The sequence below is a fragment of the Ochlerotatus camptorhynchus genome, unplaced genomic scaffold (assembly GCF_037179485.1).
Source record: "Ochlerotatus camptorhynchus isolate MF236.1 unplaced genomic scaffold, CSIRO-AGI_Acam_v1.1 ptg000178l, whole genome shotgun sequence".
Classification (NCBI taxonomy): Eukaryota; Metazoa; Arthropoda; class Insecta; order Diptera; family Culicidae; genus Ochlerotatus; species Ochlerotatus camptorhynchus.
Genome location: NW_027040668.1, coordinates 3,611,160 through 3,635,753, shown reverse-complemented (window position 1 = coordinate 3,635,753; position 24,594 = coordinate 3,611,160). Strand labels below are relative to the sequence as shown.

At 39.5% G+C, this 24,594-nt stretch overlaps 1 protein-coding gene across 1 annotated transcript in view; it reads left to right on the top strand.

The window, feature by feature from the left end:
- Positions 1-24,176, top strand: part of LOC135701883 (ras-specific guanine nucleotide-releasing factor 2-like) — a 304,050-nt gene extending 279,874 nt beyond the window's left edge. The window contains exon 4 of the mRNA XM_065222828.1: positions 22,916-24,176. The gene's annotated coding sequence lies outside the window, so the exon portion shown is untranslated. The remainder of the gene's footprint in view (positions 1-22,915) is intronic.
- The last annotated feature ends 418 nt before the right edge of the window (positions 24,177-24,594 follow it).

The following is a 24,594-nucleotide window of genomic DNA, read 5'->3' as shown; positions in this document are numbered from 1 at the left end:
TCTATCTGGTTCTGAGTGGGCCTTGACGATACGTGCTAACTGGTGGTAAAAAAAATCGTCCTTCAGGATTAAGTACTACGCTTCCAACGGTCGGTCTTGAGCTGCTTGTATTGGGACAGAAACTTTTTCATGTATTCGGTGCGCCATTAGTGCCAGAATCTTTGGGAGTACGCTTGAAAACGTAGGCCTGGTTCAGGAAACCGTTGAATCTGAATATGATTCGAACGTTTCTTGAACCAAACGTCCGAAACGTGCATCTGAACTGCCTTGGGCAGTATCAACGTCTTTATTTATTTATTTATTGTTGTTTCATCTTCGATTTAATCTTACAGACTACTCTACATATTCTTAATTCTATTTTTAAAAACATTCTTAGAAATAGTAAAATCGTAATGAACACCAAAGTCGTTGAAGGCTTTCAAGCAGGATTTTAGTGGGTTGTTCTGACCAAAGACGGTTCTATGTGCCGTTACAGCAATGAGAGGAGATCTCCTTAGTTGCCGCGGTGGTACATAGAGAGGAATTTCCTGGAGCAATTGAGGATAATCGATGTTTCTGCCAAGTAGGTCGAAAATGAATAGTTGCTGAATCATTTTACGCCTTTCATTTAACGTTTCTAAGTTTATCAATGCACAACGAGCGGTTTAGTCACGCCATGGCAGATTTCGTAGTGTGAATCTGATGAACAGTCTCTGTATTCGTTCAACTTTTAAAACGAGTGAGGTATGAAGCGGAGCCCAGATGGGAGCTGGATATTCTAGTAGGCTCCTTACTAGAGTACAGTACAGCGTCTTCTGGGCGGATATCTACGTGAACTGCCAAGTGTAACGCCGAATGAAACCGAGAACAGCATATGCTTTCGAAGTAACTATCGCTACATGATTGTTAAACCTCAACTTTGAGTCAATCGTAACCCCTAGATCAAGAATTGATGACACTCGTTCCAATGGTACAGATTCCAGCGTGTACTGAAATTATTTTGCATTTTTTTATATTGACTTTCATTCCGTTTTCATTGCGATCCACCATAGCAACAAATTGTCAATATCACGCTGAAGTACAATACAGTCGAGGATTGAAACGATGATTCTGTAGATTTTCAAGTCATCGGCAAACATCTGCTTGAATGATGAGATACGTGGACACAAATCATTTACAAACAATACGAAAATTAATGGTCCCAGCACACTGCCCTGTGGTACACCGGATGACTGAAAACGATTCCGAACGAGTAGAGTTTAACGACACGAAAGCATTACGATTCGTCAGGTAAGACCGAATCCAGTCAATCATCCAATCGGAGAGTCCTATAGCTTTCAGTTTTTCACAAGCACGCGCGTGTGGTACCGTGTCAAACGCTTTTGAAAAATCAATGTAGACCGAGTCAACCTGATTACGATGTTCGACCTCGCGGAACAGTGTGTTGGTATAGCACATCAGATTCGTGGATGTAGAACGATGTTGAACAAACCCATGTTGATACTCCGATATTAAAGGCTGAACAAAACTGTAAAGTGCTCCGTGCACTAGGGTTTCGAAAGCCTTGCTAATGCAGCCTAGAAGCGAAATACCACGATAATTGTCAAGGTGGTTACGGCTACCGGATTTGTGTATTGGTACGATAGCAGCAGTTTTCCATAAGCTGGGGAACGTCCTCTCGGACATCGAACGGTTGAATATACAGCAAATCGGTAAAGCCAGTGAGCGAGCGCAGTATTTCAGGAAATTCGGAGGAATTCCGTCAAATCCGGAGCTTTTTGATGCAATGTTGCGGTTACGCCGTCTAGAACTACTGTGTTGGGTAGGCGATTGCACATCCTTTACGACTTCACGAATTTCCAGAAATTCTATGGGTTTTGTCTCAGGTTTGACTGTGTTCGTTGAACATGTTCTTTGTAGCTAGCGCCGAGTAGTTCGTTGTATTGAGTTTCAATTAAACGAAGAGTATTTCAGATGTCCTCGGTTTTAGAAATGAAAAAACGTTTGCGGGCTTTGCGGGCTTTGCGGAGTTTGTTGCGGAGGTTACGCAGCTCTATATTCCACCAGGGTTTCCACGCAGAGTAGCCGGAGAAAGGTCTACGAAAAGGAACACACTCGTGGAAAATTGCATGCAGTTTTTCGTAGAACTGGTTTGTAATGACGTCAACTGAATCACCATTCAGAACCAGGGACCAATTTACTGCTGTAAGTATGTGATCTAGGGCGGTTAGGTCACAGTTTTTAAGATCAAATACTGCTGGAGCATCATGACGATCAGGTAGATTGAAGTGCGCATCGAGGTTCAGAATGAATGGCCTGTGATGGATGTCAACATTAAGCAGTGGAACCGCTGGTTCAAGGAGATCAAAAATGTATGGATTGGTAGTGAATGCCAAATCAAGCAGCTTTCCATTTGTGTTTACAGATGGGTTAACCTGATAGACCATTAGCAAGCATTTCTTCGGTAATAGCCACTTCCCGTTCATGTCCTCGTCGAAATTCCAGAGTATATGAGGGAGATTATAATCACCCAGCACTATGATGGTATCATCGCACAAGGACGTCTCTATAATATTCCGTATAGCTACGGCATGTAACTTGTAGAGCTCAGGACCTGACAAAGGGCGAACGTAGATTCCGGAGATGAACAGTGAGCGGTTCTCCAAACTAATTTGGACAATGCCCTGCTCGAGCTGGTCACAGTTTTCCAACGAAACCAAGGAGCAAGGGTGCACAGATTTGACTGCTATGAGTGTACCACCTCCCCTGGGATAATTGACTGGAAGAGTCATTGCGATCACAGCGGAATATTTGGTAGTCCGTCGAAATTTCACAGTCGGAAATGTCCGGTCGAAGCCAGGTTTCTGTTAAGACCACTGCATCGTAATCACTGCTCGTCAGTCTCAAACGAGGTTCTTGGATCTTCGTACGTAAACCCCTAACATTTTGATAGTAGATAGAGAAAACTGAATCCAAGAGGATCTCCATCTTACTATCATTAACTCGTACCGATGTAATCTCGGGTGCATTCATGGAGCGGTCCTGCGTTCGTCTCTGCGGGTTCGGTTCGGTCAATGTAGGGATGTCAGTAAACACGTTCCAAAGTTTGGTTAACACCACTGGAATGACGACCAGTCGTCGCACAGGAATCGGAGGGTGGATCAGACAAAATACTGCTTAGAATTGCATCGTACTCGCCTTGAATGACAGGTTGGAAGACCTCTTCTCCATAACACGATTTATAGTAGGCTTTATTTGGCGTTAAATTACACAATTAAAAAAAGGTTAATAACATTTAGCCAGTAGTCAAATCGATTTCCTATCTATTTATTTATTTCGTCAAGCAAAGTAGACTACATAAAATGGTTACAATGTTTTACTTACATACTATGCATTATTTCTATTATGTTTAAGTTGGGTTTTAATTTCTTCTTTTGACATAGTGATGCTAATGACTTCACAGTGTAGATTATACTGTCGCATCATTCGATTGAAGGGGCCATTTTTTGCGTAATTTGTTCTGTGTGATTTTTCTGAGAATAATTTTCGTGTTCTTAGATGCCGACAGGGTGTGAGAAGTTTAATTGTGAAAGTATTTCTGATGATTCTATGCGATGTGAAATAATGTCATTGATGAAGAAAAGCATTGCAAATTCGCGGCGTTCTTTGAGTGTTTGTAAGTTGATGAGCATACAGCGTGCTTCATATGATGGAAGAGGAAATGCGGTCGAATTCAATTTCCGAAGGGCATATAAAAGGAATTGTTTTTGGACGGATTCTATGTGTTCCTCGTGTATGGCAATGTACGGATTCCATACCAGGTTACAGTATTCCAGAATAGGTCTTACGTATGTAATATATAATAATTTGATAGTGTATGGGTCTTGAAAATTATAGCTGAACCTCTTAATGAAGCCCAACATACTATTAGCTTTCGTTATAATTGTATTATAATGTTCTACAAAAGTGAGTTTGGAGTCTAGGATCACACCTAGGTCCCTTACAAATTTACATTTTTCTACTTTTTGGTTGCCTAAAAATATTTCAAAAAGAGGTGTTTCTATTTTTCTGCTTAATACAATTGCGTTGCATTTTTTTTACATTGAGTTGGAGTAGACTTTTACAACACCAAGTGTTGAATAAGTTGATTTCATTCTGGAATTCTTCTGTGTCGCTAGAATTACTTATTTCCATGAAGAGCTTCATGTCGTCTGCATATATAAGAACTTTTATTTTCTTAAGTATGTAGGAAATGTCGTTTACGTACAAAATAAAAAGAATTGGGCCTAAATGAGAGCCCTGGGGCACCTCAGAGGTGACCGAAATAGGTTCTGAAAGTTTATTCTGAAAACGAACTATTTGTTTGCCTTGCGTTAAGTAAATATGATTGGAGCCAATTCAGAAGCCTAGATTCCATTCCTATTTTTTGGAGTTTAAAGAGTAATAATGGTATGTCGATTCGGTCAAATGCTTTACTGAAGTCAGTATAAAGAGCTTCCACGTGCTTGCCATTGTCCATTGCGTTAAGAATGAAGGTTACAAATTCAAGAAGATTAGAGGTAGCTGAACGACCTTTAAAAAAGCCGTGCTGTTTGTTTGTAATTTGATTTTTTACTTGCTGAAAAATTTGTCGTTTACTATTGATTCAAAAAGTTTTGGGATGCAAGAGATAATGGCAACTCCACGATAATTACGCATGTCAGATTTCTTGCCTGATTTGAAAATAGGCACCAAATGAGACGATTTCCAAATTTCAGGGAATTTCCCATTTTTCAGAGACATAATGAAAAGGCGTTCTAAAGGAAGGGTAAGTTGTTCTGAAAGATTCTTCAAGAATACAGGTGCAATTCCGTCAGGTCCTGGTCCTTTAGATACGTCCAAATTTTTTAGTGCATTGAGGACTTCATGTTGACATATTTGATTGACAGATATGTTGTTAGAGATTTCGGGAATGAATGCAAAGAAATCGCGGTCGCGGTCTTTTTCAGAAAATGTGGTGTATACTTCCTGAAAGAAATTTGCAAAGAGATTGCAGATTTCAGAAGGATTTTCACCTACATTTCCATCAAAATGCATTCGTGACGGAAAATTATTACTTTTCAATTTCGTTTTTACATAATTGAAAAAGTTCTTAGGATATGATTTGACTTCATTTTCGACTTTACGATTCTATTTTTCATGTGCAGTGTTAATGGCTGTGTTGAGTTGGTTGCATATGTTATGATAGTGTTGTAAATTTGTGCTAGTGCTTTCCTTTTTGTATAATTTGTATGCTTTCTGCTTTTTGTTCTTCAGGGCCAGGACGACTGTTGGCCGATGACGGAGTGTGCTCGACTGTGGTAGAAGGATTAGGAGCTTCCTTAGAGTTAACCTCGTTGCGTCCTGTAGTTTGAGTAGTACTTGCAGAGTGTTGATTTGAAGCAGTAATGGCACCCACAGAGAGATGATATTCTCGGACGACGGTATGTAGATTTGTAGTACGATTTATGTTGCTAGTAGCATCACCTTGGACGGTTCCTGTCCTACCATCATCCACAAGAGCAAGGTGACTTTGACCTCGTGAGCACACATCATTAGTAGGCAGGATTGGGTCGGAGTTTGGGCTGCAGCTATGCAAATCATCAGGGACAGAAGGTTTGATAGCACACGTATACTTGCCTGGGTGTGCAGGCTTGGAGACCACTTCCACACACTCGTAAACAGGACCAGGGCGACTGCGATGGCAGCTAGCTGAATTGATGACGTCTATAATAGCAGTTGATGGCTCGACTGTTACGGTGCTAGAAGAGGCTCCCACAGCGCTCTGTGATGTGCGTCCCGGTGCTGAAGAAATAGATTCATTGGTTCCTATGCACCCGACATTGACGAATCCATTGCATCCCTCGACTACTCTCGGAACGTTTTTTGCTCGATCCTCAAATTCTCGAAAACTGATGTTTTCTGGCCAGGATTTGCAGGACAGTGCTTTTTTCTTTCAGCTGGTCACTTAAGCCTACTTTAAAGGGCACGAACCCAAGCGAATTGAGGTCCTTTCCTATTGAAACCAGTTTCACCACCTTTGGTTGCACATTGGTTAAGTCGAGACACTCAGTAACAAGTCCCGCAATCTGGCTCTCTGAGGTTGTTGGATGGAAAGCGGATAAGTAGATCCAGAATAGACCGTCGTCGGGGCCGCTATCCATACCGACAGTTTTGATCGTGTTGATTGCCTTCAAACCCAAGTTAATCGCGATACTGGGAGTGTCGAAAATTTTCCCGTCGATACTTCTGCGGCGCTTTGGTGTATTTGCCAGAGGGTTGAACCGCTTCACATTAGGCCAAGGGTTCGGGGTGGCAAACGGAGTCTGCGTACTAGTTTTCGCATCCACTTTTTTTCCGATAAAGCTTCGAACGCAGAGTGCAGTTTTTCAATTTGCTTTTGAATGCAAAGTATTTGGCAGATTTACCATTTTATCGTCGAAACTGGTCATCACAGTGCGAAAATGTGCATTTGAGAAGAGTTTGGCACATCCATCGCACATCCAGAAAACATTATTTCCGTATATCCCCAACTGCTCCAGGAGAAGCTCGTCAAAATTCACGCAAACTGCATGAAAAGGAGCAGCACAATACCCTGACATCCTGACATACAACACGATCGGAGTCGGATACTTTTTTCTGACAGCGCTGGCATACCATGATGAAGCACGTAACAACACAACAGAAGTTGAAGGTGTAGATGTTTTCTGCAACTGATATTAACAAAGGGCACTATTCTGGACAGCTCGCAACGTGTGAACTTAATGAATGGAGAAGTAAACAACACATAAACAAGTAATTTGATGCTGCTGCTATTATCACAAAACTGACGAAAACCACTGCGCATGCGTATTAATGCTGCACAATTAAACATGTACTAATATAGCAAGAGAAACTAGCTCGAATGGATAGTTTAAAACGCTTGGTTACACTAAAAATTAAATAAAATCACGTACGACAAAAACACGAGAGATATTAGAGTTAAACCGTGTTGCCAAATATGTGCGTACTCGCAAAGATACTGGTGGCGAGGAAGTGTGACGGGGTCAACGCACTGCAATCATTGGGATCGTCCGACAACGGCATGAGCTTACGGAGTTCATACTACCTTCAATCCAAACGAGTATAGTGTTTAGTTCTTCGTACGATAGTAGAGAGTCACCGAGCTGCCTCGCGAGTTGCTTTTTGGCCACTTTTACAGCGGCCTCCAGCGGCATTCAGCATTCCGTTACGGAGTTGCGTAAAAGGGTGGAAACCAGGAAGAACGATACCCAAGTAACATTGCTAGTTTTATCGTGGTTTTAAAGCATTCTACAAGTTTAAATCATGGTCTACAGAACCCTCATAAAACCATAATTGTTATTTGGGTAGGGTGTTGTAGGTTGTACGTTGTACGAAAGAATCAAAACAAACACGATAACCATAAACCAAACGCTAGATCAGATAAGCCGTATATAATAAATTTACCCAGATTAGATATAACGTGGACAAACCCAGAATGTGGGCAAAATGTATAACCCAGTAAGTTAAATGAATAAACTAACTCATATAATCATCATATTTACCAAAAATTTGGTCAAAAACTCACACATATTCTGTTTTTCTTTTGTTTACAACCAATCTGGGTGATCTTTTAGCGCTATCTGAATAAACTGATCTAACCGTGCATGATGGTTTTGATGCACGGAAACCTCCGTTTACGAAGTTTTTTTTTACGTAGTGAATCCCAAATAACGAGGTTTTTTTTTACGAAGTAAATTCCAAATATAAAGTTTTTTTGCGATTTTGGGAAACTGGTAAATACTGTAAAATATGGATATTTTTTTAATCGGAGTGACGTTTAAGGACCGGAAAGCGATGTCTGACGTAGTTTTTAGATGCAAGATGGCGGCTTTCTGTTACAGAGGAACTTAGAAATTCTGAAAATAACCTCTAACCCCCACTGGCCGGCAGTGTTATTATGGAAGAACTCTCTCTACAATGTCGCATTTATGGTCATTGTAGACAGCTTTAGTCCGGGAGTTAGAAGGTGATAGCTCTATTGCAGATCCAGCAACCCATTTCAGAATGTCTGGAGAGTCACGCCCATTCCGAGGTTACTTTCACTCACAATAAGCCCCGCATGTATGCATCACCGTTATCAAATGGATATTGGTGATACATACACACTTCCAGGTTCGAAAATATTCTTTTCAACCCTGGCATGTATTTAGTGTAATTTTGATATTTTTTTTTTAAATAAATGGAAAGCTCTCACCATATTGTGCTCTTCCGCCGTCGTTATTTGCTTCTTTTGGAATCCGTTGGACTTTTTCTCTAACGCTTCGTATTTCATTCCGTGCTTCACCGGCAATTTCCTTCCGTAGACCGTCCTTGGTTGGTTGGTTCTAATATGATTCTGCCTTTTTTGGTCGGTTTGATGTCCACCATATGTTATTGAATTGCCATGGTGATCTGGGACGAGGCTCCGTTTGCGAAAGGAGAATGAAAGAAATACGAAAGGGATCAGTTTCAAGAAGTGACAGTTTCATCAGATTCCCCAACTAACCATACTCAAGCAAAGTAAGAATATACAAGCTATATTGCGACTATATGGTTACTTGGGTACTCATATGGCCGTCAGAATGGTTCATCGGTTGCGAAGTGAAGTATTTCTGAAAGTGATGCGTAATATTTCTCAATGTTTTGAATTTATCCTAACGTTACCTCAATGTTATTTCACAGACAAGCAGACACAACACATTGAAAATTTATAATTGTAAACCCTACCGCCATCTGTCATATATACTTTGATGGGCAATACACTCAACAAATGGTTGTAGTGTGTAAACGTCAAACGGTGAACGTTTTAGGAGTGTTATGTCTGCTTGTCTGTGATCATACCTTCACTATCGCAACTTCGGGTAATCAGCGAAAGTACTTGCATTTTTCTCAGGCACTTTTGATCTAACTGCAATTACTCTCTCATACTCGAAATGTGCCACGACCAAATTGGCACAACGACGCCCTATACGCTCTCTGACCGAAGCGCAGGGTCCAACAGGATGCACTTCAATCATGTCGAAAATCTCATGTAACTTTTATGGCCACAAAAATAAATAAAAGCAGCGTAATGTCAGTTCATACACTGTATTAATAATAATTTTGTCCTTTTGGCAAGTAATATTACACCATATTTTTAACACGATTGAAGTGCATCCACTTTGATGTGTTATCAAAATTAAATTTTGCTGTTTACGATTCCAATGATACCCATATTGTGGGATAATTGACAGTGTTTTTGAGTTTTTCCCTAACTGATAACTACTATCTTGAATATAAAACTAGCATCAGACATGGGTTTCCGGGCCCTACACTTCTTCTTCTTCTTCTTCTTCTTCTTCTTCTTCTTCTTCGCATTTCAAGCTTATTGCATATCGCATATTAGCTTATTGCGTGCTCTCAACTTAGTGTTCTAGATGCACTTCCACAGTTATTAATTGAGAGCTTTCGATGCCTGTACCATTTTTGCATTGGTATAATTGTGTGGCAAGTCCAATCAAATGCCCAGGGAAGTCGAGAAATTTTCCAACCCGAAAATTTCCTAGACCGGACCGGGAATTGAACCTAGCCACCTCCAGCATGGTCTTGCTCTGTAGCTGCGCCTTTACCGACTGAGCTAAGGGAGGCCCCTCGGGCCCTACACGTCACTCCGATTCTAAAAATACGCATATTGTGGGGTATTTGGCATTATTTCCAAGATTTTATGTAACCGGAAGCTGCCATCTTTAATTTGAAAATGGCGTCAGACATCGATTTCCGGTCCCTACATGTATTCCCGATTCCAAAATACCAATATTGTGGGGTATTTGACAATATTTTCAAATGCAATTCAAAATAACGGGGTATTTTTTTAACGAAGTAAATCCCAAATAACGATTTTTTTACACGCTAATTCGATTTACAAACCCCGGGTTTGGTTCGTAAATAGAGGTTCCAGTGTACCGGTTACGATATTTTTGCTCGTTATCACCCTCTTGGGTCAAATCCGCTAGCTATGAGCCGTTTTGCCTATTTTGACAAGACATAACTAAATGACTCTTTTGTTGTGTTTTGTAATTCAATACAGAGCTGGAAAAAGGACTTAACAACTTTTGTAAGTAATGACGTCTCTAGATAATTTCTAGAAATTCAAGACACGTCCACGTAAACCAACATAACCATGTTTACGTGAGCGAGTCGTGACTTTCTAGAAATCATCTAGAGAAGACATTGTCTACATAAACTGTTGGGCCCTTTTTTCCAGCTCTGTATTAAAATGTTGGGTAAATATTTTCCAAAAAGTAAGCAAGCATAATGACCTAGGCAAACATCTTTGACGAAGAGTAGTATTGCTTATGGTTCGTTTTTTAAATTGAAAAATAAACAAATTGAGTTTATTGCCGCATTCAATGCTTCAGCACCATAGCAATTTTACCCTAGTGTAATTCGAAAGCTAGCTACGTCCATGCACTCTGAAAATGTTTTATTCCTGTTCAGGCTCCTGAGGCTGTGAGCGTTATAATAATCTTTATGAATTTATATTAGGTCTGTTCCCGTACTTGATTCTCTATAAGACAGAGTACAGTTAAAAGCAAAAGCATGTTCCCGTATTTGATGTACCAAATTATTTTCTTACAGCAACTTACAGAAAGCTGCAGCAACCTACAGCAAAAGCAAAAACGCATGTACGGGAACAGACCTAACATTGCGTCTGCATAATATTCCATGTTGTAAATTGTCGTGGTTTAATACAATTGCCTACATAACTGCAGATATCATTCTTTGAGTAGAACACCGGCGAAAGCAATACAATAAAAAACACTTGTGAAACTTCAATGAAAAAACAGGGCATCACGCAATGAACTACCCAATGCCGGAATGATTTATAGCTCCGTGTACAGAAAGCAAAATACGATTGAATTACACCTAATTTAAATACAATCAAAATCCTCCATCAGTTTTTCTTTGCTTCGAGAAAAAAAAATGTGGGACGATCTGGAGAGATCTCGAGTGCAAAGCAATTGATTAATTAAATTACAGGGGATTGAGACCTGCTGATTTGAAATACTAGGTATCTTGATTTATATTTTCCGTTTCGCCAGCTTTGTTCTCTTCTCTTGACCTCTGACGGGATGAAGACGAATCCTGTGATCTTGACAAAAGGTTTACCGCTTCAATTAAAAGCACAAGCCACTCTATGGATCCCAGTGGCGGCTTCGATGACTCAGTGGGAATGATGTAAATAGAAACACGACTTACATTGAACTGAGATCAGATCTCGTCCTCGAATGCCTTGCACAGAAGATGAGGATTGTGCGAAAATGCAAAGTGCTAGAGCAGATAGCACCTCGCTGAACCTGATCCTAAAAGTGCTAGGAAAATAGTATGGTACGGTAGCTTTCACATCTCTTACTACGTCACAGTATACATCACCATCATCGGAATCAAGAGGTAGCTTCGCCTTTTACATCACAAGAGCTTTTTCGCGTCTCGTGGCTTGAGTAAAGTAATTGGCTAATTTAGATCGATGAGCACTGTGCGCCACATTAGTAGGATGCCATATTTTAAAAGGCAATTTTCACATTTGTAAGTCGAGATTTAATCGTAACAACAAATGAGTGCAAAGCAAACAGCTTCGGGGGATTTGTTCTTGTGCCATAAACATACAGACGGCGGTAGATGAGGCAGGGGAGAAGCATTTATTAGCTTTCTTCGCTGGTAATGTTGGTCTATGGTTGTTGTGATTTGAGCCTTTCCCAGTACGACACGGAGTGCGAATGTTGTTGGAAGTACAATATGGTTATTCCAATCACGTACAGAAAGCAATTCCAATGAAAGGGTGTTCCGAGCAATCTCAAACGCACGAATACAGCCCCGACTGTTTTCGGTTTGGTACTGTGTTGCTGAACGACGCAGCTCTATAGGATATTGGCTACTACAGCAGATGACAAGGGTTGCTTGCTCCAGTGAAACAACACTTCAGGCTCGCTACTGCGTGTAGGATATTGTTGTTAGCAAGAAAATCTCTTCCAACTAGGCACTATGCGTTTCCACAGCTTTTCCCCCATTTCTCAAGCACATAACTTTGTGCTATTTCCTGGAAGATCTTAATTTTCTGAAGCAAGTGGCGTTTTTTCAGATGTCAATACTGATTTTGATTGTTTTTTTATTTAATGTGCTACCATAGTTGCTTTTTTGCATATTTGACAGCCAATCTATCGCTTTTTTTTAGTTGAATGTTTCCTTTTGAGCGTGGCTGTTCATGATTATGGCCACTTTGTGGTCAGTTTATAATACAATGGTTTTTTCACGCGGGTTTTTTAGGTAAAATTTTGGTTTTTTTACGCGGATTTCAGAATTTAGGCGTATACACTACGCGGATTTCGGAATTAAAGCGGTTTTTTACGTGGATTCCGGAATTTACGCGGTTTTTTTAAGCGGGACGTATCATCCGCGTAAAAAGCGACTCCAGTGTATTGTCAAATAAATTACGCGAAAGATGTTGATAAAACACTCCATTTACATAATTCCTAATAGGACTAGGGAGGAGACAACATTTTGCTTTTGCGGGAATTCAGTTTCGAATTTCGGAATTCTCTCGAAAAGTGCAGTGGGTTGTGCTGTCATTGGCGTAGCAAAAAAAAAATACTGAAGGGGGCCTAAGGGGGGCCTGCGGAATTTTTTGATTTGTTAAACTCCACCGTATAGATTCTGCTTCCGAGTGACCAGAAAAGGGTCATGTGGATATAAGTATTCACCGGGAAAATGGTCAATTCCTGAAGGTATACCTAGATTTTTTTTCTAAATTGGACGCAATTATGAGTATAAAGAAAATATGCCATCACCATATAGATTCTGCTACCGGAGGTTTATAAAACGGATCAATGGAGATCCAGAATCATCGGAAAAAAAATGGGAATTCCTCATTGTAGACCTAGAGATCCACGATATATATATATTTTTTTTTTGTTTTGAAAATTGCACATAATCATGAGCATTTAGGAAATTTACGATCAACATATCGACTCTGACACCACGTGGCCAGAAAACGGTCCTCTGGATATCCGGAATCACCGAGAAAATGGTCGATTCGTGAAAGTAGACCTAGAGATCCATGATCTTTTTCTAAATTGCATCCAATCATGAGCATAATAGTCAAACTTGAAAATATTACAGAAGATTTTAATAATGAAAAATATTGGTGATTCTTTTTTTATTTATGATTTAAGACATCACACATTATTATTCAAATCGACGTATCTTTTTTTGTAAACAATCACTTCAATCGACGATTTATCTTAACTACTATCTTACTCGAGCATACAAACACCATTAACAGGTAGAGGAATCTTGAATGTGGACAAGGTTACCAGGACGCTGAGCACATCCTTTGGTCTTGTGCGGAGTATCGTGGAGTCAGATCACATTTTTATGATTCCCTTCGGGCTCGAGGTAGACAACCTAATGTTCCAGTTCGGGATATTTTGGCTAGACGCGATCTGGAGTTTATGAAACTCATATATGTTTACTTTAAGGATATTAACCTTAGATTGTTAGTTTGATTAACCTTGTGTTTAGTTTGTATTTTGTACGTGTGGGGTTTTTTTTTCAATGTTTGTTTTCAAGATGAATAGAAATAATTTCATGCTTTAGGATTAATTAAATAGTTGTATCGTAAACCACATTTCAAACCTCCTTCTTCCCTTCCAAAAAATTGTAAATCTCCACTAACCTCGAGACAACCGCGAGTACTCGGTCCAGTTCCTTTAACTTTAAATTCAAGATAGTAATAATGTATAACCCAAAGGATAATTCGGCTCTGTAAAGTTTATTCGATTGAGCCAGAACAAATAAAGTAATTATAAAAAAAAGGTAGAGGAATCTTTCCCCTACTAGCTGGTGTAGTTAGTTTCTGTGAGTGAGCTAGCAGTTGCCACGAATCTTCGATTGAAGTGATTGTTTACAAAACCGGATATGTCGATTTGACATTTTTTGATTTTAACTCAAAATTTTTGACATTTTTATTGTGTATGTTTTTTTATAAAAAGGATTTCTTTCGTCCTACCAATTTGCGGACAAACATAATTTCTATTAGAAAAGTATCATTTTAGAGTTATGATTTGTTAAAATATATCGAGTACGCAATTTTGTATTTTTTTTTTTTTGTGTTATTCCATATGGTCGAATTTCAGCTGATTGCCCATAGCAAACAATTATGCAAAATTTCTTGTAAACTGGAGAAAGTCGAATCAGATACATTCGTCATTTGGCGTGGAACTACTCAATAGCCTATTCATGAAAAACCATGAAAATAGAGCTGTCAGAATGCATTGGTGAAAATCGACAATTTTCCCAACTACAGGTTCCCCTGGAGACATTCCGGTGATTCCAGAACGGCCAACATGATCAATGGTCCATTTCAAGACTACAAATAGTCTATGCATGAAATACCATGAAAATAGATTCTATGAATTTTTTTTTTTTGGAGAAAAACTTAAATTGTCTCCTATTACAGTACTTTGACTATATGTTTTTAGTATTACTTCTACGTGAAGTCAACGATTTACATAGTTGAAGATGCTAATTTCAAATAACAGACTGTAGTGGTAATTTTTATACGATAGATGGAGTAGATGAAAGCATAGAGTTGATAGTTCCGTGCTTTCATCTACTCCATCTATCGTATAAAAATTACCACTACAGTCTGTTATTTGAAATTAGCATCTTCAACTATGTAAATCGTTGACTTCACGTAGAAGTAATACTAAAAACATATAGTCAAAGTACATAACTCTGGATAGGAGCATACCATCAATTACTGTCAATGGTCGAAAGGTACAGTAGCAGCACCTACCCCACCCGTGTCCCCTCGAGATCGTCAAGTCGACGATGACAGGAGCACATAAAGGGTGATACGGTCAAAATTTGATCAATATCAACTTGACGTATTTCTTTCAATTTTGCATTTAAAAAACCTGAACACCCCTCATTTTGAAGGTGTGTTTGTGTAGAATGTTGCTCCTATTTTGATTTTGGAATTCACTCTTCAGTTGTCAAAATGCCGTCCAAGCAAGAAGAGCAGCGTATCAAAATTTTGCTCGCGCATCGCGAAAATCCGAGCTACTCGCACGCAAAGTTGGCAAAATCGCTAAAAGTTGCCAAATCAACCATTACAAATGTAATTAAAGTGTTTGGGGAACGTTTGTCGACAGCCAGGAAGTCTGGATCGGGGGGAAATCGAAAACCGGAAGCCGCTGAGACGACAAAGAGAGTTGCCGGTAGTTTCAAGCGAAACCCTAACCTCTCTCTCCGAGATGCCGCAAATAAGCTGGGTGTATCGTCTACAACCGTGCATCGAGCCAAAAAACGAGCCGGACTATCGACTTACAAGAAGGTAGTGACTCCAAATCGCGATGATAAACAAAATACTGTACACGACGATGCTGACGAAGTTTGACTGCGTGGTAATGGACGACGAAACCTACGTCAAAGCCGACTACAAGCAGCTTCCGGGACAGGAGTTTTATACGGCAAAAGGAAGGGGAAAGGTAGCAGATGTTTTCAAGCACATGAAACTGTCAAAGTTCGCAAAGAAATATCTGGTTTGGCAAACCATCCCTCTCCAAAGGGGGAGTTTGGTAAAGAGAGATGAAAAAACCGATTTGTACCTTCCTTAAAAGTTGTCCTAGCTCGCTTGTCTAATATCTATATACAATCTTCACACTGCCGTACTCTAACGGAACTATCAACTCTATGCTTTCATCTACTCCATCTATCGTATAAAAATTACCACTACAGTCTGTTATTTGAAATTAGCATCTTCAACTATCCTATTACAGGTTTTCCCGGGGTCAATGATCCATGGAGAGACTTTAGATAATCTATGCATGAGAATCCATTAAGAAAGAGCTGTTGAGCAGCATTCTTCTGTGCTTGTATGCATTAATTCTTTATAGTGCTAGCTGTGAGATCTCAAACAGAGTTCTAGGGATGTTCAAAAAATGCCTTTTCTTCCAAATCGGGTCTGCACTGTTCCTTAGTTTTTTTTAAAGCTTTATTTAAGAGATTTTTAGCCTTAGGCTAGACTGTTCCTTAGTGAAATTTATGGAAGAACTCCATAGATGATGATTTTAGTAAAATAAGCATACCTATTGCATAATTGTATTTTTATTTGGTACTCGCAAACCAAAAATGTATTACATTCAATGTTGGTTGCGTTTCCTATCATCCCCCGCTGCGAATACCGCAGAGTATGATATAAGTTGGCCATGATTGACGATGCAATGATTTTTTGTCTTTTTTATGCCGTGTTCTATCGACTATACAACCTAGCTTTTTATTTTTAACATTGTAGAACGACGCCCACACTTGCTTCGATTCACTCGAATTCTCGTTCAGCAGAAAAAGCGTGCGAAATCAAATTATCGTACTATGAAGCATGGAGAGAGCAGAGGAGAAAGCACAAGTCTGATAATCACAGCGTTCGTGGTTTGAGTCCAGTCGGCAACCTTTTTTCTCATCAGAATTAGTTTCTCTTTCCATACACTTCGGTCTCAAAATTTTCTTGCATTGGATCGCAGTTCAGTATATATCTCATCCTCCGTTCATGCGGTCTCCACTAACATCCTGCGATGATGAATCCCTCATAATAGTAACACCCCTCGCTTCAGATAAAATTTGATCACCCCTAAGAACACAAATGTTCAGTAGGTTTCAACTAAATAAGATTGGTAAGACATTGGGGAAAGATTTTTTGAAAAATGATTGCGAGACCACTGAGACCCAGCTAGTTGAACAGTTAGTACCGAAGGACTTGTGAACCAGGGATTCCGCGTGAGTATTTTGCTCTCGGTATTTCTAGTGTTCTAGGTGCAAAAGGACAAATCGTTTGAAACTCAATGCACTTGCTCATAAACATATACCGCCAATGCTACAAATCAAATTTATTTTCAAAACATCTCGAAATGATTGAAGTAAGAAAAATGTTTGACATGAGCGTTTTTGTTCAAAATGACATCAGCACTCGTTATAGTTAAGCATGAGCATGATTTACCGCCCGAGGATGCAACTCCGTTATTGCCAGATCAGCTGTTACTGCACAGAGAACCAACAGATGTTGCTTGGGACTAGCAATCATCCGCAATGTGTAAATACTGGTGATCTAAATCAGTATTTGCTACTCCGTGCTTGACCAGATTTAGCGCAATTTGAACCATATGAATGGGACTTGGGATTAGTAATCCATACTCAGTGTTTAAAAACCAGTGAATCCTTATTTTTTATTTTAATAACGGCGCCGGCCACGTCCTTACGGTTATCGGGGAGGGAAAGGATTGTTATTTCGACACCCGTGGTTACTAGAGACCGAATATACCTCTGCATCTCCACAGTTGTCACGAGAAGGTCGATTTTTATAGTGGGAAGAGTGAATTATATCTGGATTCACATTGGAAAGTGATGCGATCTTCTAAAGCCTGGTAAGTAAATGACACGACCACATCAACTCAGTAATGTAAACGGGCTTGGGTTCTGCTCAGTAAGCAAAAACGATCGCTCTAAGGCCATCATGCCCCTTACATCAAAACAAGCTGCGACCAACGACCGTTAATTATCGGTTACAAGAAGCTATTAAAATTAAATGGCATCCCCGAAAGCAGATAATAATGTCTTTTGAACCAGATCAAGCGGTGACGTACGCTAAAAATATTTATTTAACCTTCTCTTAACATATTTATTACACAGCATTCTTTTTTTACACGGATTTTTTACGCAGTTTTTTAACACGGCTAGTGCCGCTGAGTCGCGATTTACACGGTACGTTTTTAACGATTTCTTGAGAACGATACAACCTATCGGCTTGATTCCAATCACATTATCCGTTTCAAGCTATAGGTAATCGAATGGTATACTTTAAAAAAATCACAACTTTTGGTGCAAATACAGAATTTTTAAAATATGTCTATATGGACATATAGATGTTTTATTTACGAATGGCATGTGAAAAATCAAAATCCCGGTAGGTTTTTTTTTCACACGGTACGTATCCTAATCGTCCACGATTTCCTACAATAGAGGCCTGGGATCAATCAACTCCTTAATGTAACAAGGCTTGGGTTCTAACCCATGATCTTCTGCTCAATAAGCAAAAACGGTTGCTCTCTAGCCACCGATCCCCTTACATTACCACAATCTACGACCGACTAAACAAAAAGTATTCAAATGAAGTGATGTTCCCGAAAGCAGTTAACATTTTTTTTCAAACTCAATCACGCATACACGCTTTCCGAAATTCCAAACTCAACAAACGTATTGAATCGCAAAAACCGAACTACACACGACGCGCGAAAATCGTATTGAGGCATTAAAACACAATCGATCACAGCACTCCTTATATTATATCTCCTAAATCTGTGAAAATAGTTTGCCCCACTCACTTCGCACATTCCTCATTGACCCTCTCCTCTGTTAATAAATTGCTATAAATTGTTAATTAACATAATATGTAACATAAGTCCTGGGAATACTATCAGATATTTATTTGACGGCATGAAAAAACACACACATGTCAACCAATGCACTTGTCACGCTTATTTATACTACTACTCAAACTCAAATTGCGCAGTAGTTTCCATTAAAATGTCGTACAAGCTGAATTTATGTGCACAAGTCGCCAACCTTTTTGGACGACTCAGTACAAGTGAAACTCTAAGCGTGTTCAAAGACAAGCCAATATCATAATCAACTATTTATTGTGTTTTGAAGGATTGTCGTGATGGTAAAGAACCGGAATATAAAAAGAAATGCGGTCGCCCAACAAAATTGAGTGCCAGAACAACCAAAAAATGTTGTCAAGTGCTGAAAACAAATTTAGTCATTCAACACGCAAATAAGCACGAAAATTTCATGTTTCAAACATGGCAATCCATCGAATTAAAAAAAAATACAACGTAATCTATCGGAAACGTCATCGTGCTCCAAAATATACACAGCAACAACTCGAAAAATACCAAAATGTTGCCGTGCACTTCGTCGCGAACCTTTTGCGAATAAAAAATGCATCATTTTGGAACTGAGCAAAAAATACCATTTGTACCGAAAAAGGACAATCCATCAAACGTGCCTCAGGCTCGTCCAATCGGGTGTACTCAAGGCTACGGTGTACGACAACGGCTGGGAAGCTCAAATTGAGCAACAATTGGTTGATCGAATCAAGCAAAATTTAAAAGAAATCGTCAAAGACACCGTCCAAACCCTGACTCAACAATTTCGCTGCACACTGCGAAAAATCGAAGATAATGGTCCATTGAGTGTACTGTAAATACATTTTTCAACAGTTTATAAATATAATAAAATACCCTCAAGAAGATTTTAAATTTAGATTGTTTGATTTCAAATAACATGCTTTTGATTTTTTCCCAGGACTTATGTTACATTTTTTTTTTTTTTTTTTCTTTATTTTTGTGATTTTTAGCCGTAGGCTAGTTCATCACATACTTATGTTACATATGTTATGATGTTCATCTTGCTGATGACCACGGTTTAACAATTTAGAATTACTGGCAGCCCTGGTTCCTTTATCTAGCAACAAGGCTGTTGCCTAAAACAATTCAATTCTATACATCATTGACAAATTTCATCACAATTTGGATATTTTGAAAAACAACATTAATGAACAAAAGATACCCACTGCGAAAGAATCTGTCTGACTATCTGAGCCCCGTAAAAAAAAACTCAAATATTTACGTTGCGTGCAACGAGGAATATAACATCATTCAGTTAGCCCTTCGTTGCCTTGCATTTCATTCACAAGAATACTTTTAGGTTATCGTGTCTCAATACTACAACCCATATACACCGTTACCTTGCAACTGGCAGCATTTATCAACACAACACAAGTGTTTAAAATATATACCTTAGATACAAAATTCATTAGTTTACTTAGACTTTAAAAATCCCCAAAAAGGTGATCTTATACGAAATTACGAACACCGAACACCGAGAACACCGAACATTGTTTTGGCAGACTTCTACTCGTTGGGGAAACGTCACCAGCGATTCCCATTCCGACTCCAGCTCTAGATCTTGACCCGTCCGTGTAACGATGCATGTAGTTTGGGTACAATCCGTTCAGCTCTGCTACCGATCTCCTAAGGGCTACGTAATTGTCCCCGGCTCTGAACTTCTCCTTTATCCGGCACTGGGGGGAGCTCTGCGTTGGCGATTGTACGGAAAACTCTGTCCCCCTCGCTGAGGAGGCAGATTCTGTCGTTTCCAGCAGTATTTGCTGAAAATGCAGCGGCTTTGTTGGCAATGGCTGCGTAGATGCGGTACCGGAAAGGGAGAGTGCCGGCTTCGACACAGCTGGCATCGGCTGGCATCGGCTGGCGTCGAGGGTAGGAGACCGGATATGATGCGCGTGTAGCTATTGTACACCGGAGCGAGTATTTGTATTGCCTTTTCGGTAGCGATGCAGGTCAGCTCCAGTCCATACATCAGCCGGCTGTCTACGATGGCCCGGGCAACATGGAAGCGTACTTCTCTGTTGTTGGACCGGTGGGGATGGGAGATTGTGCGGATGAGGTTTATCCTGCTGCGACAGCTGGCCTTGACCCCTTGAAGGTGCTGGTCAAAACTCAGCGACCGGTCAATGACAACCCCCAGCAGTTTCACAGTTTTATTCAATGGGATAGCTTGATTACCGATCTTTATGGGAGGTCCACAGACCCGATATCAGACTGGCAAACGTGGCACCTAGCGCTCTTTCCAGCAGACAACTGAAAACCTTTCAAAGCGGCCCATCTGGCTACGGCGGAAACCCCTGCTTGGGCTCTAATCCTCGTTCGTCCCGGAATTTGACCTGTGGCCACGTCGTCTGCGTACACGAAAATGTAGATGTTCACTGATAACCGCTCGAAGACACTGTTCATGGCTACCACGAACAAAGTGACAACGATCACAGAACCTTGGGGAACGCCGGTTTCCTCGCAGAAAGTGCGGGATTCGGTATTACCTACCGAGACTCGGAAGGATCTGCCAGTCAGGAAATTTTGGACGAAAGGGATGATATGGCCGCTAAGGCCTTAGCTGATGAGTTGCTTCAGTACCACGGGCGTCCATGTACGGTTGAAGGCTTTCGCAATTTCCAGGGAAACCAACTCCGTATGGAGACCATTATCCTTGGCATCCTTGAGGAGCTCTCCTAGCGTCGCAAAATACGTAGATGTACCGTGGCCTTGCCGGTATGTGTGTTGGCGATGGTCTAGAAAGCCCCCAGACTCGAGAAACTGCTTCAGTCGTCGGTTGACCATCCACTCGAAAACCTTTGCCATGCAGCAGGTGAGCGCAATGGGTCGGAACTTCGCCACATCCTGTGTCAGCTCGTTTGCTTTGGGGATGGGGATAACCAAGCTCTCCCTCCAATGCTCTGGATACGAGTCTGTCTGCCAAAGCTGGTTGAAGAGTTCCAGCATTTTTACTTTACTCGGAATAGGCAGGTTCTTGAGCAGCAGGTAGCCGATCTCGTCTGGGCCTGCTGATTTCCCGTTGCTTCTACTAAGCGCGAACTGAAGCTCCTGCCAGGTGAAATCGTGTTTGATCGTGTCCGGAGAAACTCGAAAACTGCTTACGGACGAGGTCGATGGGTTTGCTAGCCGTTGAAAGGTCGTCTCGTACTTGGAAATTGCAGAGAGGTCAGCGAAATAGTCGCCAAGCTTATCTGCATCGATCCCGCAGATAGATTTATTGGGGATTGCAAGGGAATTATACTATTGAAATATTTCAGAAAGCGCCCAACAGTGCTCCTTCTACTTGCGTGACAAGCTTTCATTGTTGATTTCAGTGAGGTATTACTCAGGGAACAATGTTAAACACCATTTTTGTACATGGTATTGTAACTAATCTTATATGTGCTTCATTTTGATTTAGGATAAGTGTTTGAACTATGGCTCGGGATTTCCACTGTGGCGTATTTTTGTGGTGCGACATAGTGCAAGCGTGTGAGCATAGTTGGAGCATATACCCTATATAATTTAAAAATCAGCTAGGAAACTAACTTCAAAATGAAGCATTTTAGTCACTTGAAGGTGTCACCTGGGTCGAACTTAGATATAATAAATAGAGATCAAAGTCAAAAGTACTTGAAAATGTTTAATTTTAGATTACAAGCGCAAGTGCGGGTGATTAGGTGAATTAGAGATTTCAATTATTTATTACATTAGACTAATGAGATATCATAACCTTCAAATGAAATTAAATAAGAAAATTCAGAAAGTCTAATAACATTAAAACGATTAAAAAATAAATAGGATGCGGGGGGTCCACTAGGGAGGCAACCAACCTTTAAAGTTGCAGAATAAATCTTTCTATTTAGTTTTGAACTTCAATAACGCAAGCATACCAATAGGATTAATCAGATTAACAAGGAGTAGAATAGGTTAGGAAATAAGTAAAATTATAGGTATGTGACAATTAATAACTTTTAATCTTTAGTAGGTATTGTTTTCCCCTGAATTTATTGTACTCAATTACGAGAATGCTTTCAATACGCGAAATCTCTGATATATGTGGTAATATGAGTTAACTTATTTCTTTTTGTTCATGTACTTACATTTATAAACAGCAGTCAATGTTAATCTATAAACTAAACCCTACGTGACTGTAAAAGTGATCTTTCCTTATGTGGTATTGATGCGTATTTAACTTTTCTCGCTCTCAATTACTAGCTGTAGAAGTACATCTAGAACACTAAATTGAGAGCCGGAAAAAACACTCGCTACAGAACCTTTTAAAGCCTAGAAGCCTAGATCATGAACAAGAGGATTAAAGTCCCGGATAGAGAGAAAAAAAATCCATCTTTTATAAATAACTAACCCATTTTCATTCCAATTTCTCGTTTCAGGTCACACATGAAGTAAAACAATCCTTAAAGGCTGTTTCTAAATTTAACAAAACTAGTTCAAAACAGATTTCAATTCCACATATTTAACATGATTTAACAACACAATGCTCGAAAATTCTTCCCAAATCCAAAATAATGTTGAAAATTTTCTACTTCCAGTATACAGTTGAAAACCTTTGCACAATACAACACAATTAATCAAATTTTATCAATAATCTCTCTCGCCTTCGGCCGTACATGACAGCTTTCAACATTATTAAAATTTACAATATGATTCCGATAATTAATGCAACAACACCTTCGTAGGTTTAGAATTATAAAGAAAGTAGATTGTTATGCTGGTCATAACTTATTATTGGACTTGTGAATATTTGCACTAGGAATAATAATAAGAAGAAGAATAGTTAGATCTCCATTGGACAGAGAAATACTATGATAGAGCATTTACTATTTGTTTTGTTCAGATTGGATCGACTGGAGTGCGGATGAATTTCTACTAGAAAAGAAAAAAGTATAAATAGAACTCTACATATCTACCAAATGACTCAATTTATAAACCAAATCAAGGAACGGAACTCAATGTTAACCTCTTTGTTAGTATAACCAGGTAAAGCAGAACGGAAGGTAGCAACCAACTCGTGATACTTTCTCGATAAATTTATTAACATTCCTCACATCTTCTTATGAACACAATAAAATACAAACCTGGCATGACAGACTGCCATGCTGCAAGAGGCAGAACTAGAAGTGGAGTAGAGCTAGGCTAGAGAAAACTGTTTTCCATATCTATACGATTCGATCGGTACTTTGCGGTAGAAAATTAAGAGAGAAGAATTTAATAAATCAGATTGATATTATTCGATTGTTGGAAACGAGAAATGTGGCCATTCCATTAATGCGCTAACTCATTAAGCTTGGTGTTATCGTTGGATCTCCAGCGGACTCCGTGTTTTCCGTTTCTGTTTATTTCGAACTACGAAGAAAGGATGGGAAGCGAGAAAGGTTCAAACCTAAGGAATCCAGGAGCTTAGCTAAACGTCGAATGCAAAAACCAATTGTGATGTATTACCTATATAAAGTAACATTTCTACTAATCGAAATTGTCATCTTGGAGAAATCAAACCCAAATGATACTATTCATCAAGTGTATCAAATCTGCTGGACTGATTGAAAACAATCCTTAGAATAAGTACCGTGAGGGTCCCTTTTACCTGTTAACTATCTGTTGAAATGTTGATATAAGAGCGTGCGTAGAGTTTAGGCACAATGTGCAATGACATATTTTTATGGATAGATTGAGGAACCAAAATCATTGGTGGTTAGACAAAGACAAATTCAAACGACTCTCTTAAGAATTTGAGCTTTTGAACAGATGAGCATCTGCTGAACATTAACAAGAGCAAACGTTAGATCCAAAAGTTGTGACTATTTTATAGCAAGGACAAACACATTCCCCACATGTGACAATGCTTACAATACCAAATAAATACGACAACAACTAAACCGCTGAACTGCACTTCAATTAATACAATCATTTTTACAATAACATAATTCATGAGATCCTACTTTACAATATTACAGATAAATATCAAAGAAACCAATATGAAGTGGTTAATAAGATGCAAAAAAATCGTATTAAAAGCTGATTTGAAAAATCAAAATAAGCCGTTTTGAATAAT